Below are 19,720 nucleotides of genomic sequence, written 5' to 3' on the forward strand. Positions count from 1 at the left end.
GAACAGAGTGTGTAGGACGATGTAGGATCGCTCGGTGATCGTGTTTATTGACAACATATTGGTGTATTTGAGATCCATAGAACAACATGAGGAACATTTGAGAGAGATCCTCGGAGTTTTGAGATCGGAGAGGCTTTACGCCAAATTCTCCAAGTGTGATTTCTGGTTACGAGAGGTCCAGTTCCTAGGGCATCTCCTTAACCAGAAAGGGATATTGGTCGATCCGGCCAAGATTGAGGCAGTGATGAGTTGGGAGGTGCCGAGATCACTTACAGAGATCAGGAGTTTCCTAGGATTGACACGCTATTATCAGAGATTTATCAGAGATTTCTCCAAGATTGTTGTGCCACTCACCAAGTTGACTCGGAAGGGTGTTGCTTTCTCATGGGGCCCAGAGCAGCAGGCCTCCTTCTAGACACTTCGCCAAGGGTTATGCGAAGCCCCGGTGTTAGCCCTTCCAGAAGGAATGGAGGACTTCGTGGTATATTGTGACGCATCGATATCAGGTTGGGACCAGTGGTTATGCATAGGGGGCACGTGATAGCATACGCATCGAGGCAGCTGAAGCCTCATGAGAAGAGGTATCCTACCCACGATCTCGAGTTGGGAGCAGTAGTGTTCGCCCTCAAGATTTGGCGTCACTATCTGTATGGGGTCTGGTGTACCATATACACAGATCACAAGAGCCTGAAGTACTTGATGGATCAGCCTAACTTGAATATGCGACAGAGGAGATGGTTGGGCGTGGTAAAGGATTATGATTGCTAGATCCTATACCACCCGGGTAAGGCTAACGTGGTAGCCGATGCCCTGAGCCGTAGAGCGGAAAGCGCCCCGATGCAGGACGTTTGCATGAGATTGACAGTAATGACTCCGGTATCGGAAACCATTCGAGGGCCCCAGGATGAGGCTGTGAGACCAGAAAACCAGAAGTGGGAGCGAGTTATCAGACATGTATCGGAGTTCGTTACCGATAGCCGGAGGCTTATGACATTTCAGGGTCGGATTTGGGTACCGTTTGTGGGTGGGAAGCGTACCATTTTGATGGAAGAGGCACATCGATGGAAGTTCTCGATCCATCCCGGGGACACTAAGATGTATTTGGACTTGAAGAAGGAGTATTGGTGGCCCTGTATGAAGAGGGACATCGCGTGGTTCGTTGAGAGGTGCCTAACCTGTCGTAGGTTTAAGGCCGAGCACCAAAGACCGCATGGTAAGTTGCAGCCGTTAAAGGTTCCCGAGTGGAAGTGGGAGCATATTGCTATGGATTTTATCACCAAATTGCCAAGGACTGCGAGGGGCGTCGATGCAATTTGGGTGATTATAGACAGGTTGATGAAGAGCGCTCACTTCCTTGCTATTAGCGAGAGCTCTTTTGCGAAGAGGCTGGCAGAGTTGTACGTGGGAGAGGTGGTATCGCGGCATGGAGTACCGATCTCGATTGTCTCAGATCGAGATGTGTGTTTCACTTCCAGATTCTGGAAGAAATTTCATGAGGAGTTGGGTACGAGGCTGCATATTAGTACTGCATATCACCCACAGACTGACGAGCAGAGCGAGCGGATGATTCAGACACTCGAGAACATGCTCCAAGCATGTGTGTTAGATTTTGGCGGGAGTTGGGACACATATTTTCCCTTGGCAGAGTTTTGCTACAACAACAGCCATCATTCGAGCATTGGTATGCCACCCTTTGAGTTGATGTATGGGAGGAGGTGTCGGAACCCCATTTGCTGGGGAGAGGTAGGGCAACGTGTGATGGGTAGTACAGAGATTGTGCTTCAGACGATTGAGCAGATACAGCAGGTCAGACAGAGGTTGTTGACTGCTCAGAGTCGTCAGAAGAGTTATGCGGACAGGCACCGGTCCGAGCTCGAATTTCAGGTCAGCGACTTCTTGCTCCTAAAGTTCTCTCCTTGGAAAGGAGTAATACGATTCATGAAGAGGGGAAAGTTGGGGCCACGACATATTGGACCTTTCAGGGTGATCACGAGAGTAGGAAGGGTAGCCTACCGTTTGGAGCTACCTGCGGAGTTGGGTCAGATTCACGACACTATCCACGTGTCGCAGTTGAGAAAGTGTAAAGCCGACGAGTTGGTAGTGGTATCATTAGAGGATATTTAGGTGGCTGTGAGCCTGAACTATGTTGAGAGACTGGTGACAATTAGAGATCGGAAGATCAAGGTTCTGAGGAACAAGGAAGTGCCTCTGGTGCAGGTACAATGGCAACATAGGAAAGCGTCAGAACTGACTTGGGAGCTGGAGCGCGAGATGTGTGAGCAACATCCAGAGTTGTTTGCAGAATGAGACTTCGAGGGCGAAGTCTGACTCTAGTGGGGGAGAATTGTAACATCCGGATTCCCAGGTATATTATTTTATTCATTTATTTTGGAGTTTGTAGAGGGACTCAGCGAGTTGGTGCTTAGACTCGCCGAGTAGAGTCGCGGATTCTCATCCGGGTTCATGACCAGACTCGGTGAGTCCACACTATTTAATGAAACCCTAATTTCCCGGGTTTGGGACCTATTTAAAGGCCCTTAGGGCCGTTATTTGCGGCCATCAAACCCCAGAGAGAGACCCTAAGAGATCTAGAGCGTTTGTGAGGAAGGAGAGGCCACTTTTGATCATTTTGTTGGTGTGATTGCAAAAAGGAGGTGACCAAGGAAAGAGGAGGCTGAAGGAGGAGCGGATCTGGTGATTTCAGAGTTCAAAGACTTCATCTTGAGGTATTTATTCGTACCTTCTTCAGTTTTGGTGTTGATTCTTAGAGTTAGGGTTTTCTAACCCCCTTTAGAGAATGGATATGTGGAGCAATTGGTCCCTTCTCAAGTTTATGCTTTGGATCTGGACTCAAAGAGGTCCAGAGACCTTAACCCTTGGAGCTTTATGGGTTATTTTGGGAGCCATGAACTTAGGAGGTTATTTTTGGGGCTAAATCACCAAGTAGGACCATCTAGATGTTATATGAGTGTCACGGTCTGAACGTTACGTGATTATCATGCTTGGGAAGGTCAGATATATGGATTTAAGGAACATATCTGACCTCAGAAGGTCAATGGAGTTTTTGCATGGCATGAACTCGCTGAGTCCAAAGATTAGACTCGGCGAGTAGGGTTAGGGTTTCTCGTAAATCACTCAGCGAGTAGACTCACCGAGTTTGGGGGGATAACTCAGTGAGTTAGAGAGGGATTAAAGGACTGGAGTTCAAGATGGAACTCACCGAGTTGATCTTGAGACTTGGCGAGTTGAGTCGGGGTAGCCCCGCGATTCATGGTAGGTGTGACTCGTCGAGCATGGGAGGGACTCGACATACCAAGCGAGACTAGGGAGTTAGTGGACACGTGTAGACTCGCCGAGTTACCCAAGTGCACTTGACGAGTCGGGTCAAAGTTTGACCGTTGACTTTTAAAATTTGGTCAACAATGAGGGCCTTTGAGGGTGCCTAGAGAGGGTTGAGTCTAGTCCTGAGAATTATATTTATGAGAGTATTACTTTATGTGATTAGGTGGAGGCTAGATCGTATTTCTACCGAGTCAGAGATTTACCGAGACATCTGAGGTGAGTCTTCTCACTATACTTTACCTTGAGTGGTAATTAGAGTCATGTGATAGAGTTACTGTATGCTATTATGTGATGTGTTGCACTACATTATTTCTATGTGATTTATGCCATGTGTATATCAGAGTATATCAGAGTTAGAACTGGAAGGTTCACAGAGCTAGGACCAGAGGGTCCACAAAGTTAGGGCCCACGGGCCCATAGAGTTATAGCCTCGAGTGGCTAGTATGTGTTATGTATGGTATTCTGGGGAACTCACTAAGCTTTATGCTTACAGTGTTATGTGTTATGTGCTTCAGGTACCAGTGATGATCGCGGGAAGGCGCCGACATGATTCGTACACACGCATGGGATTTATGTATTTTGATCTTGGGAAATATTTTGTGAAACAAAGTTATGATACAATGGGATTTTGTTAATAAATGTGTTAGGAAAATGTGTTTTAAAATGAGAAAATTTGTTTTAAATTTTACGGTGTTACAAATAGAAGTTCTCATCAAGCTCCCTGTTAGAAGAATCCGAAGTGATAATGGCTCAGAATTTGTTAATTCCATCATTGATAAGTTTCTCACAGAAAAAGGGATCAACCACAACCTTTCAGCTCCCTACACTCGTCAACAAAATGGTGTAGTTGAAAGAAGTAATAGAACACTCATTGAAGCCTCTCGATCCATGCTGAACTATGCAAATCTGCCACTCTATTTCTAGGCTGAAGCCGTATCCACCGCCTGTTTCACTCAAAACCAAAGAATCATCAATGGACGTCTCAACATGACTCCATACGAAGCCATGAACGGTCGGAAGCCAACCATCTCGTTCCTACATGTCTTCGGCTGCATGTGCTTCATCAAAAACAACCGTGACCAGCTTACAAAGTTCCAACCCAAAGCTGATGAAGCTATCTTTCTTGGGTACTCTTAGAAATTCAAGGCTTACAGAGTTCTCAACCAAAGAACTCATGTTCTAGAAGAAAGCTTTGATATTACCTTTGATGACAAGTTCGTTCGGAATTCTGGTCCCTCTCATATCACTACTCATATTATGGAGTCTGATGCTCCTTCTCAAGGATGTCCAAACCTTCAAACCATTCTCGAAGTTGATTTTGAAACTCTCTTTGGTCCTTCCGAAACCGCTCTTGATTCCGAATCTAAATCAAAATCATCTATGATTCAAATTCCTTCTTCGGAAGCCCTACTTTCTCAGAATCTATATGGTCCTCTTCCGAGCCTATCACCATTTGATTCCGAGCCAGTCCAACCTTCTCAGGTTGAGGGGGAGAATAATACCAATCCCTCTAATGAATTAAGTGTGGATGGCTTCCAAGATGCAACTGCTGAATTTGATGACTCCAATCCAATCAACAATGATGACAATGAAAATTTCTTTGAGTTTCCTTCTGATTTCGACGTAAACCTATCTGGCTCCGAAGTTCAGGGGGAGCATCATCCTCAAATTCAAACCATTCAGGGGGAGCAACTCAATTCTATTGTTGATATTGGATCAACCGCTGCTCAAGAACTTCCCAAATTGCACGTTTGGACTAAGGATCATCCGCCCAACCAAGTGATTGGAAATCTCAATGTTGGTGTACAAACTCGCTCTGCCTTAAGTATCCAAAATGAATGTCATTTATCAGCCTTCATTTCTATGGTCGAACCAAAATCCATTAACGAAGCATTAGAGCATGCTGATTGGATCACAACCATACAAGAAGAGTTGGCTGAATTTGACCGAAACGAAGTATGGACTCTTGTTCCTCCCCCCCAAACCACCCCGTTATCGGTACAAGATGGGTATATCACAACAAATTAGACAATGCAGGAGTTATCATTCGAAATAAGGCAAGATTGGTAGCTAAAAGCTTCACTCAAATTTAAGCTTTTGACTATGACGAAACGTTTGCCCCTGTTGCACGACTAGAAGCTATTAGAATCTTTCTCGCATATGCATCCCACAAAGGTTTCAAAGTTTATAAAATGAATGTTAAGAGTGCTTTTCTCAATGGTGAGCTTGACACCGACGTATATCTCCAACAGCCTCCTGGCTTTATCAATCTTTCATTTCCGAACCACTGCTACAAACTTCGTAAAGCTATTTATGGTCTCAAGCAAGCTCCTCGCGCCTGGTACGAAACCCTCACCGACTTTATCAAACGCTAAGGTTTTCAAAGAGGAATTCTAGATCCGACTCTATTCAGGAGATCGAATGGAAGACATCTCATGTTGGTTCAAATTTACGTGGACGACATCATTTATGGATCCACGAACTCATCCATGGTTGAAGATTTTGCTAACTTAATGATCAAACGTTTCCAGATGAGCATGAACAGAGAATTAAGTTTCTTTCTAGGCCTTTAAGTCAAACAAACCAACAAATGCATCTTCATCCACCAAGAGAAGTATACTTCTTAGCTCTTCAAGAAATACTCTATGGACACCTGTGCCTTATCCAAGGTTCCCATGGGCTTCGATCATAAAGTCTTTGCTGACCCTTCGTGTGTCTCTGTAGATGCAAAGAAGTTGTTGGGTTTTGAGTATTCTAACACTCCTGAGTGTACATGCAACCCTAAATACCTTGAATATATGTTTTCTTTATTATACATGCAAATATGAACATCCAAGGTATTATCCCAATCTAGCATACAAAACAATGAATATAACAAGATAGAACACATACCTCTTTGATGTAGAATGTCTTCATGAAGCTTGAGTGCCTAGTGCCTCAAGTGTGACACCTCAAATGGTTCACACAACACCAAATACACTTGGAGTAATTTGAGAGAATTCTACACTACATGAAATCGGCTAGCCCTTCCCTTTTCACATACTAGTGCCGATTTTGGTCAAGAATAAGATGCATATATAGTTAGGGTTACACCATGTAAACCCTAATTGACATGGCCTTTCATTTCCATGATCCATGGGTACAAAAACACCATGGAGCATCCATGGAGCATCATATGGGTTTTAGCCCAACTAGATAATCCATAGAGCATTAGCCCACTATATAAGTATGGATGATTTGCACAATCAACCCATATATTTAATTAGTCTTCTTTTGATCACTTAATTAATCCTAGATTGATTCTTGATCAATTCTAATTAAATAATCTTATTATTCTTATTATTAATATACTAGAACTTATAATATATTAATAACCATAAGTGTCTTATTTCTCTCATTATAGTCTATCCAAATGCATGATGCCATGCAACCCAAATGGACCATGCCGAGTCGGGTCAAGTCTTACCAATTATATTTATGGACTTAGACATTAATCAAACAATCTCCCATTTGGATAAGTCTAAAACTATTATTGCGTATGACTTCAAGAACCGACTGGCAATCGTAGCTCTCAAAAGCTTCTGTCGAACTAGGACCTTGTAGATGAACTCTGACCTCTGTCAATGACTTGTCCATTAGATAAGGGATCATATATTCCTCCATTCTAGATATCATATGGACTGAGACATGGATTATAATCATTCTCTCTGTCCATTTGTAGTTTCCCGATTTCCGATTTATGATGACTGACTAATTGAACAAATCAAATGAGTCCTAGCCCGGCCGAGCACTTCCATTTGTCATCATCAAATCATCGAGGGGCCCACAGATATCGCTTTTATCCCGAAGGTAAAAGGAAGGGATAAACTTCGACTCATATGGCTTGTTCTACTACTTGTTGAATCATACACAAAGGCACGTTTTATAACATCGAGTTACCAATGCGTTTTCGTGCAATCAATGTACTATCAACTCATAGTACCAACTCATATCTCTAGGTTTGAAGAATATAAGATATTATCATCTCATGATCACTCGTGATAAAATCCATGAAGTGATTCCAATGAGCGCGGGTTGAATCCAATACTCAGAACTTATGAGCACTCATGAGTGTTGTAGCCCTTTATCCAACACCTTAGACCTCTACAAGCCAACCCGTGACAGTCTTAATTCATTTCTACTTCCAACATATGACTGACTGTGGATGGTTTGAACAACTTAGTCATTTCGGAAGAATAACCTAGTTTATTCTGGAAGTCAAAACATGAAAAATGAAACACAAGAATAATTGAATCCAATATGGTATCAAAACCTATGAACATAAATAAAACACCTTTTATTTATCACCATATGATTACACATTATTCATTGTATACTGTTTCAGCTATCAACTTTATTCTCGAATTTAAAACAATAGTTGTCCCATGCTCCAAGCATGTACATTATGTTTTATAAACTCTAGTCATGCCACACACTAAGTATGCATACTATGTTTGTCTATTATCTTTACTTTGTGAAATAGATCAACTGAACATAACTCTAATGATTCTTTTTTCACAGTCCCAAATCCTTACTGCAAATGCAAGAATTCCAAATTCATGCCATTTATTGAAATCTGTTAGATTCTAAACTTATATGCATTGATCCTCTTGTAATGATTATGCATAAAATCACAAGGACTTGACAACAACCATTACAAAGTATTCCACAGTAGATCTCCTTGGGAACATCCTTCTTGCATTAAGTTTCCTAATCTTACACAGATTGAATAATTTCTAACTTTGAACCAATTCCATATTCCATTTTGACTATCACTACTGAACAAGAGTTGCCTCCTTACAGATTATGTCAATATGGTCCTTCCAGAATTATCACTATACTTCCAATTGTCCTTGAGCACCCAATCTTTTGTAAACCTTAGATTGTCCTCAACAATTGATTAATCCTTTTAGTCATATCCAATTATAGACCTTTTCCCTTCTTAATGCCCCAGGCATTTGGAAAATTTTAGAAAGGATGAATATAGCACATGTAATCGATCCTATATCCGAAGCATATGGGACACGATTCAGGATGTCTCACATAAAGACTAAACCGGTCTTTTTCTATAACATTCCCATTTCTATTTGCCAAGTTCTCATAATTCAGATTATGAAAAGGGATGCTGTAATCATAATTGAATTTTAGAACGCAAATAATGGACCCATATACAGAATTTCCTTATGTTGAGCCATTCCAACATGAAATTCATATATATATATATATATATATATATATATATATCATTCACTAAATACGATTAAAGCCTCAATCTAAGCTTTTAGATTTGAGATGAAGTATAATTTCCTCTTCCTTAATTATAACAAAACAACTCTTTCCCAATTGAAACTTTTGTTTTTCTATAATTAACATTGCTAACTTGCAATACTTATCATAATTATCATGCTCCCACTAACATGATGATTATTAGCATGACACTTATGCTCCCACTAGCTTTGACATGAACTCAGAAATCAGTTGACTTTCTTACTAAAGTTCAGATTTCTGATACTAGATTGTTTTGATAAAACTTTATCATAATCATACACCTTCTCTTAGATAGCTTATGGTTGTGTCTAAACAATTTCAAAAACTATGAAAAGGGATGATGTAATCATAGTCTTGATTGTTTTGACCTTTGCCACTTCTCACAAGTCCAAGTTAGTGTGCCGGTAAACCACACACGCTCCACTAACGATTTTGAGAATGCAAATATCACAATTGCTATCTAACTAAAATCTACTTAGTGAAAGTGTTTCCTCACCATCATTTTCATGAATTGAAGAGAAACCTTATGACACTTAGATTTAATGGTGTATGTGTTCTTATCCATGTGAATTATCAAAACCATAGTCATAAGAAAAGGTTAATGACAAATCCAAACTCATATGGACTGAACTCAATCCTAATTTCTTGCCACCTGGCAGCTGAAGGGCCTGCCATTGCTTCCAAGTTGTTGTGCAACCAATTGAGAACTCTAAGAACTCATATGCAAAGCCAACTTTAATTGGAATGGGCACAGAATATGTCAACACGATAGGTTATAAACCTTAAGTCGTGTGCTAGTGAAGAACTTTAGGTTTTATTCTTGATTAGTTCTTGAGACTTTCAATACTTTTAAGACTACCACTGTCCTCTTGACATATAAGACTTTCTTGTCAGTTATTCAAGAGATAGTGTGGATTCTAATCAAGACAAACACTTCACAAAATTGTCCTAAGTTGGTCTTTGTTTTATCCAAAACATCACAACTTACCAATTTCAAATGTACAAGAGTAGAAAACTTTTACTCTTACATTTGACAAGTGTTTTAAACCTTCTTTAAGATAGGTCACTCAAGTTACAATCTTAGAGTATAACTCTAAGAATTGTTTTTGGAACGAAATATGAATCATCTTCTTGATTTAACCACTTCAACAATTCATAGCTCCTCTTCTTAGCTATAAGAAGGTACTTAGAGGATGAATTGTGATAAGGTCTCTAAATCATTAAGATGATCATAAAAACTGATACTAAAGTACTCTCCCATCTTTTCAGATTTGAGAGACTTTTATCCTTCTGCCTAGATTGATTCTTCTTATTCGCTCTGCCATACATTGGAACCTTTTTCCAATGTCTTAGAATTACACTTAAGCTTGTAAGTATAACTATATTTACTGAGCTTTAGTAAACTATGACGAATAGTCTTATCAATATTTTGTGGTGGACTTAATCAGTGCACAAGAATGTGTACTCGATCCCTTAGTCCTTTACTTGACTCACACATCCATGTGAACAAGTAATTAGTCTTAATTTTCCAATACTTGAAAGTTCTCATTCATCATGCTATACACCTTGCATGATTCCAAGTCCCGGTCCAATTGAAACTTGGGTGATGAGAATCTTTCCTTATTTGGTAAATTTAGACATTACCACAAATGAAAGAATCAATTTCATATTTCCACTCTTGCTATTAATGGAATCTTATAAGCAACAAAAATTTTCACATATGCAATTGTAAGGATATTTTAAAATAAATAAAATCAGAAATTTTCTTTTTATTTTAAACCTTGCATGATTCCAAGTTCCGGTCCAATTAAAACTTTGTTGTTATCTATTCCTAAGCAACATCTCATAACTCCTAAGAAGTAGCTCAAGAATCTAATCTTCAAACTATGCGATAGAAATCCATCTACGCGATTAGATTCATCATACTCTTTCTTTAAGTTTCTTTACTTTTCATTGATTCTTAAAACATCAACATGTGACCCAGTCACATCATGTATCAAGAATCTCAGAATAGAAACTTAGCGGAGTTAGATAGTGGACTTTACCTGAAGTAGAGTCAAACTTATTGACTTTAGCATCCTTAGGTAAATTTGGCAACTTCGCAACTAATGCCCATTTCTTTAGCAATGGACCCTTGATAATGGGACTATCTCGGACTTAGCCTCTCTCTTTACCATTTGGTCAACTGAGTTGACTATGGCCAATCCCTTTCCATTGGGAAGAGAGATCTTTACTGGATATCCAATGTCATTATTGTCAATGTCCATAAAGTTTTAGGAAGTTGATCTTAGCAAATAGATAGGATCATTAAGGGTCTTGTCATAGTCTGTTTCATAGGAGTCCTAAAGGAGCTCACTATGTGACTTAGAAAGTGATTGAACCACCATCTTTCTCAAGACTTTGACACCCAACTCTCCCGGCTTGGCAATATGTGACTACATCTCCAAGATGTGATCACACGTAGACCTTTACTTGCCAATAGGGCTTGAGTGACTTTAAACTTTTCAAGGACTTGTGGGTGAGGGAGAATAATTGGAGGAGGTGAAAGAAGTATGATTTCCATGGGACATCATCTTCATTTAGGAAAGCTTGTTTCAAGAGATTTGGGAAGATCATAGATGTCTAAACCAGACATCTTTTGGGAGATATTCAAGATAGTTGATCTTAAGTCCTTAATATGACACCCAATATGAAATATTAAGGCTAGGACCTAACAAACTATTTTATAACTTAGAAGAGGGATGCCGTAATCCAAGCTATAAAATATTTAAAGGTAGGTGAATGACGATTCACCAATTTCCACCAAGATAAATGAAATGTATTATTAGGTTTTAATTGGATTTGAAACTCCTAGATCTTTTGAGATTCATTGAAGTGTTTAATGGCATGTTTCAATCTCGAGTGTGCCCTTCGGGTTTTGTGACTGGGATGCCGATGATCACAAAACAAGGTGTGAAGTAACCATGCAAGTTACTTGGTACCCTTAAGTGTTTACCCCTCAATCGATGTGCCGGTTAACCACACACACTCCATCAATACTATGATAAACATTAAGCTACCCTTTGCCTACCTTGTTAAATACGAGTTAGTGTGCCGGTTAACCACACACGCTCCACTAACCGACTTAAACAAAGTGCAAAGTGTAATTTCATGGATTAGCACCTTATTCACATTTTCCTAAGTAACTAAGATTGGTTATTTATAAAAGCTTTAGTTGCTTAGTATTTATCATTAATACTTTTAATGAAGAGAGAATTCCAGTCCTTGTCCTACCCGTTCGGCTAACGACCCTCCACCGGTCAAGGAAGCGGTGGGTGAGAGTGGACACCCATTAAACTGCCATTTTATAGGCAGTAACCTTATACCCCCCCCCCCCTTATAGACCGGCTTCGTGAATGAGGCCTACTAACGGTAAGACTGACTTTACTCTTATACATATATATAAATATTATTAACTTATAATATTATAAAGTATAAGGGTTGAATTTTAACTTTTAAAATTCTAAGGGCTAACTTGGAATTAAAGTATTTATAAGAGAAAACTTTACAAATTCCAAAACTTGAGGGCAAGTTTTGAAACTATTCAAAACTAACTAATTCCATAACTTATGTGTTTAAAGTAATTTTAATCCAGAAACTCTTCAAGTTCCATAACTTGAGGACAAGTTATGGAAGACTTTAAACTAATAAAAGAATTAACTTTTCTTTGTTTTATAACTTATGGAATTAATTAAGGTTACAATTTTTATTTATTTATTTATTATTTAATGAAGAGACTCTTGGTCCTCCATAACTTGAGGACAAGTTATGGAGTCATAAAACCGTTTAATTAGAACTAGACTCTTCATTTTGTAACCTTTGCCAACTTTTATGAGTTTTATGAAACTTAAATGTGACTCTTCATATAACTTGAGGACAAGTTACAAAAAAACATTTTAGAATCAACTCTTAGATTAATTTGGATTGAAAAAAACTATTTCACTCAACTTTTCTATTAATCTAAGCAACTCATAAGAACAAGATAATTCAAATCAAACTTTTTCATGTAATTAGTCTAAAACTTAAACTAATAGAAAACATGAATCTATTGACAATTATATTTGAAATTGGATTAGCATGAACATTACCACATCAAAAACAAGTTTATAAGTCCAAAAACATCTTAGGGTAATGTTCCTAGTCCAATTCCAGTCAAAAAAGTCGAATTTATGCTGTCTGGGGCTCCTACTCGTCGAGTGCATGAACCTACTCGACGAGTAGGATGATTTTACTCATGGACTCGGCAAGTTCATCAGTGGACTCGGCGAGTCCAGTGCCCAGAAAGCCAGAAAATTGAGTTTTTCAGCATTTTTCAGCAATTTGCATCAAGTATAATTGAAAACAAGCCCAGGCTCTGATACCACTGTTTGGTTTTGAGCATTCTAACACTCCTAAGTGTACATGCAACCCTAGATACCTTGGATCTATGTTTTCTCTATTATACATATAAATATGAACATCCAAGGTATTATCCCAATCTATCATACAAAACAATGAATATAACAAGATAGAATACATACCTCTTTGATGTAGAATGTCGTCATGAAGCTTGAGTGCCTAGTGCCTCAAGTGTGACACCTCAAATGGTTCACACAACACCAAATACACTTGGAATAATTTGAGAGAATTCTACACTACATGAAATCGTCTAGCCCTTCCTTTTTCACATACTAGTGCCGATTTTGGTCAAGAATAAGATGCATATATAGTTAGGGTTACACCATGTAAACCCTAATTGACATGGCCTTTCATTTCCATGATCCATGGGTACAAAAACACCATGGAGCATCCATGGAGCATCATATGGGTTTTAATCCAACTAGATAATCCATAGAGCATTAGCCCACTATATAAGTATGGATGATTTGCACAATCAACACATATATTTAATTAGTCTTCTTTTGATCACTTAATTAATCCTAGATTAATTCTTGATCAATTCTAATTAAATAATCTTATTATTCTTATTATTAATATACTAGAACTTATAATATATTAATAACCACAAGTGTTTTATTTCTCTCATTATAGTCTATCCAAATGCATGATGCCAAGCAACCCAAATGGACCATGCCGAGTCGGGTCCAGTCTTACCAATTATATTTATGGACTTAGACATTAATCCAACAGAAGTATCGTGGAATGATTGGATCCTTACTTTACCTCACTGCAAGTCGTCCGGACATATTGTTCTCAACATGCTTATGTGCCAGATTTCAAGTCAATCCGAAGATTTCTCATCTTTTGGCTGTGAAACAAATTTTCTGGTACCTTAAAGGTACAAAGAACCTCAGAATCTTGTATCCAACAAATGAATGTTTCCTTCTGCTAGCTTACTTGGATTCAAACTATGGTGGTCTTCATCTCGATAGGAAAAGTACATCAGGAGGATGTCAACTCCTAGGTGGTCGTCTAGTCAGCTAGTCATCCAAGAAACAGAACTGCATTGCAGTATTTACAGCCGAAGCTGAATACATTGCTGCTGCCATTTGTACATCTCAAGTTCTCTAGATGAAATCTCAACTCTTGGATTATGGTTACCGATTTTAATGCATTCCTATCTACTGTGATTCTCAAAGTGCCATTGCCATCTCTCACAACCCGATTCAGCACTCCATGACAAAGCACATTGATATCCGGTACCATTTCATTCAAGATCATGTTCTAAATGACAATATTGAACTAATTTTTGTTCCATTTGATGATGAAATTGTTGATGTCTTTACCAAGGCATTAGACGAAACCAAATTTAATGGATTTCTGAACAAAATGGGTATGATGATGCCTGATCCTCAATTCTTTCAGGAGCATGTTATCTTTGATAGAAGTATTCAGAAGAAGTATATGCTCTGAACTTATTTATTTTTCTTCAAAACTATTTTTTACTTTAAATACACAAGATCTCTTTTGCTTGTCTCTTTTACTAATTATCTCTTGAGTTTCTTAAGATAAACAGGTTATTCCCTTCTTCAAGTCGATCTGAACTGACCATCTAGAATTTCAAAAATGCTCCGGAATTTCAAAGATGCTCCGGAATTTCAAACATGCTACGGAATTTCAAAAATTGCTCTGGAATTTCAAAAATGATCTGGAATTTCAAAAATTGCTTCGGAATTTCCAAAATGCTCCGGAATTTCAAAAATGGCTCCGGAATTTCAAACATGCTCCGGAATTTTCAAAATGTTTCTGATTTTCTATATAAACTTTAAATTCTCTCTGGAACATTTTTCTCTCCGGAACTGTCTCAAAAGAATAATTTCAAAACCTGATCTTCTACCTATTGGATGTTAGTCATCACTGATTAACTCATCCGGAACCCCAAACGGTTTTGTGATGCTCTGTTAGCAACAGTTACTTTTCGAAACCCTTATCCATTCCACCTTGATCCTCGAACCATTACTCTACCAACCCCAAAAGAAAACATCGTATCGTCGGTTGCTATTCCCTTTTTCAACTTCGAATCACCCAACCTTTCACATTCTCTCACTTCAAAACCCAAAAAGAGATAAAATCATTAAATGCAACCCGTTTTACCTCGGATCCTCATCATTGATTTTCTTTTGACCCAACCCATCCTCCTTTACCTATAAATAACCTCTCATATCCTCAGTTTACACCTTACGTTCACTTAACTGCAAATCTCTCAAAATACCCCTTGTTCTTCGTGTTCTTCAAGCATTCAGCACTCTTCAACAATGGAGTCCTCATAGAATCCAATCAAAACCACTTCCACTCAGAAAAAATCGATTGCAAGGAAAAAGTCATCCAAAGGCTCTAAAGGTTCATCGTCTTCTGCAGATCTTGAGACCTTGTTGAGAGATACACCTCAACTATTCTTTTTAAACCTACAGGACTACGATGAATCGATCAGAATAATGATCAAGTTCATCTCTAAACATCCCATCTCCATCCCACTTACCAAAATTCCTGATCCTCCACTACCACTTCATCATGCATTCACAAGTATTAAACTTGAAGATGGAGCTCTAGAAATCACCATCATTGGAGATTGCCACATTCCCATCTACAAATCAACGTTTCTCAAAGCGATTGGTGTCAAACCTAATCCCAAAGGATTCAGAGTAGTTGAACCAACGACTGAAGAGTTTCAGACCTTTCTGCGATACATTGGGTATACTCAAGATTACCGAGCAAAAGACTTCAAGAAAAGTGCAATCTCTAGGTTATGGATGGTGCTGATGCATCTCATCATCCATGGATTGTATGGAAAGCATGGCAGAACGGACACACTTAGTAAGGACTGGTTGAATGTTGTTTTCAGCATCTACTCCGGACGAGATAATGCTATTGATCTTCCTGAGGTACCATGGCATGATTTCTGCAAGTTCACCATCAAAAGAAAATCAAATGAAATTTCAAGCCCTAGGTTTTGGGCCCTGACAATCGAAAAAGTCCTCAAGGATCTCCATGTCCCTATTTCGGTGAACACCATTCCTCCTGAGGTATGTATTTCTTTCAAACTTGTTAAGGCCTATCAAATTCCGGACCAATCCTCCTTTCGTCCAGTCAGACGACTTTCGTACCACATGTTGGCTATAATTCCTTCCGAATCTCCTTATTTGAAACATCACACAGAGACTTCGGTTGTGTTCGGCCCCACACAACCTCCCCAGTCTCTGTTGAGCCTATTTCGGAAGATGCTTCTCCTGAAATGTCCGGACCCAAACTCAAAAAATCGGTTAAGAGAAAATCTTCTACCAAAAAACCCAAGGCCAAAAAGAAAACCAAAGGCAGTGCCTCCTCTCCACAGGAGGGCACCCATGACATTCCGGCTGATTCTGGTCGTCCGCACACCCCTCCTGTCCACTCATCCGAGGTACCCCTCGATGTTTCAAAACTACATGCACACACTCACGGGGACTCTCCACATAATCCACCCTCACCCTCTCAAAAGGGTGATGCAGGTGTTGAACAAAGTTCCTTGCAGCCCCCTGGAACACACCCACATGTCAAGTTTGATATTCCCATCATTTCATCCACACGCACACACTCCGGAACCACCGTTCCGGATCCCAAGCATCCAGAAGAAGGAATTGTCCCTCCCTATTCTGATGCCACAACTGAAGACTCATTCTGGAGTGAATCTCACGTCTGGAATGCTCACTGATCCGAATGATGCTATTTTGTCTTTTGTCATTTATTATTGATGTAACCTCTCATAGGACTTAACTTTTTGTGTCCATTAACAATCAGAATGTCAGAAATAGTTCTTTTGTCCAGTCATATGTAAGTTACTTGGTTAAGTCGATGTAATACTCACTCATATATATAGAAGCATTCAACTTAAGTAAATGACGGATCTTTTCTCTCACTTTGGCATTTTATCTTTATCACATCAAAACATTCTACTTGTTCATTTATTAACTTCTCTTTGATCATTATCAAGTTTTTCATGCTTAATGTCTTGATCATCTGTTGAATTAATTATCTAAGACTTGACTGGTCTTTCCAATCTTGACTTGTACATCTATATGTAAGCAGACATTGATCTCAAGCATTCACTCAAGGTTTGAGTTTTCAAACCTTGTCCCTGCGCAAAGATATTGTCTTATCATTTAGTCAATTAACCTATACTGAAAAAGGTGTATTTGAAGAATAACTAATACCCATATTTTTTCAAAATCTGAATTTTTTAAATTAATTTTAATACATATTTTAGTAATTACCGATTTTATTCTATCAGAATGGAAAAAAGTCAACCATAAATTAACGTGCTTAAAGACTTATACAACATATTATCAATAATAACATTTTTTAAAGAATACATATTTTATTCTTTTAAGAATCACGAGTTACATTAATTCGTAAAAATAAGACTATAAACAATTATTACATTCATTCTGATGAAAATCTAAGCTATAATGGTTTAATAATTACATTTAATCTTAATGATTAAAACTAAATATAGTTACAAAAAACAATAAAATCTAACAAAAACACTAATCTATTCTAAAAGAATGTTAATGTTAAGAAACACATTTTACATTGTGGAAAAATATATCCTGGTAGAATACACTCTCGTTATCAATGTTTTCTTCTTTTTCCACTTCAAAATCTAAATCCACAAAGAAAAAATAATCAACTTTCAAATATTAAAAAATTCATTACATTCTAAGAGAATAAAAACTATAAATTCTGACAGAACGTAATAGAAACTATAAAATCTGACAAATTATAATAGAGAATAAAAACTATAAATTTTGACAGAATGTTGTAGACATTAAAGAATTATAATTTATTCTAATAGAATGTAATCTTAAAACTGCAATGAGAATAGCCGCCATAAAGTTGAATAACATTATGTGAGAATGCTTTTATATGTCAAATAATAAAACAAACCTTCGTAATGTTGGAGGAATTAGGGTTTATGTTGAGATTTGGATACACCTTGGATCGTGTGAATATTTTTCCAACTGATATTTCTACCCTATGTCTGGGCTATCTGCAGAGGAAGAAGAGGAGGTTCAACTTGAAGGCTCGCCAAGGGGACACACTCCTCCTCGATCTCCAACTCCTCAGGTACAAGATGATGTTCCTAATCCTCCTCCTTCTCCAAAAGAAACCACATTACCCATCTCAGTTGCTCTAATTCCACCTCTTGTCACTTCTCAACCAATTACTACTACTCCACTACCACCTCTAGTCTTTTCTCAAACAACAACAACAACCACCACCACAACAACTGGACCTTCGGTGAGTGTCAACGTATCTGATACGGGGGCACATACCGTTGGTATTTCAATCCTTGTTGCCATTAAACCTCCCTCACCATCTTCTACAATGGATTTTGAGCCTATTCCGGGAGGTGTAAACTTTAAATTTGACTCCACTTATTACAGTCCTTATCGACTTCCCAGTGAAGATGATGATGAAGCTCCAGTGACAAGGCAACATTTACAGAGTCTTCATGAAAAGCTTGACAAATTGCTTGCTTCCCCGTCCACTTACTCGAACATGTCATGACATCTATCATGGAGTCGATGTGTCGCAAAAGGAAAGGATCCTTAGAGCAATCCTTATTAAGATTCGTGTAGTCCACACATACTTTCCATTTTCCATTGTTCTTTTGTACTACCACCACGTTGACTATCCATCTGGGGAACTTGACTTCTTTAACCATTTATGTCCTAAGAAGTTTTTCAACCGCTGACTTTCTTCTCTCTTGATGTATAGGTATGAAAGAAGGATCAATGTTAAGTTTATGAGTTTCTATACCTTTCATATCCTCATGCTTCCATGTGAATGTCTTGCTTCTAGATTTAAGGAACTTTATTAGATATTGTTCAATTTTTTCAGACATTGAGGTCCCTATGAGAATTTTGGCTTTAGGATGCTCAAGGTTCAGGGGCACTTCCTTTGCGTCTTGCTCTCTTGTTTCTAGTAGATTTGGCCACTATTGGGGGACATAATACTGGTAATGAATAAACATGTTCTTACATCCAAATAATGAATTGGCCACTATTAGGGGACATAATGCTGAGAACAGACTGCATAGAAGTTGGTTTGGTAACCAAGATAAAGTTCTCATCACAATCAAGACCAAGTCTCTAACTATTCCCGATGGCAAATAAACATGCCTTTTAGCTGTCAAGGGAACCATATGATTTGTATTTTTTTTAATAAAATAATCGCATGGAATGTACGATATGGTCCCGTATAGGCCTAAAAAAAAGTACCTAATTTATGTTAGAAATAAAAGAATCAAATTCATTTTTGCATGGCAATCGTCCATATTTGATCATGGAGAGCATAAATGAGAGACTTAGGGTTTGCATATTTAGATGAGACATAAATATTTGGACTATTAATAGGTTTTGACATTCCATGTTGAAATCGAGTGACCATCGGGTGCTTAAGATAGTGAGTCATTAGTTCCTTGGTTAAAATAGTAGAAGCTAAGGAGGATGGATTATCACTATGATACGTAAAGCCGATAAGTGGGGGTTTGGTTTTAGGAGAAGCGAGAGGAGTAGGGGCTTAGGTATATGAGTATATGAGGTGTCATGAAAAT

This window comes from Lactuca saligna, chromosome 8 (assembly GCF_052625555.1).
Source record: "Lactuca saligna cultivar CGN05327 chromosome 8, ASM5262555v1, whole genome shotgun sequence".
NCBI classification, from domain to species: domain Eukaryota; kingdom Viridiplantae; phylum Streptophyta; class Magnoliopsida; order Asterales; family Asteraceae; genus Lactuca; species Lactuca saligna.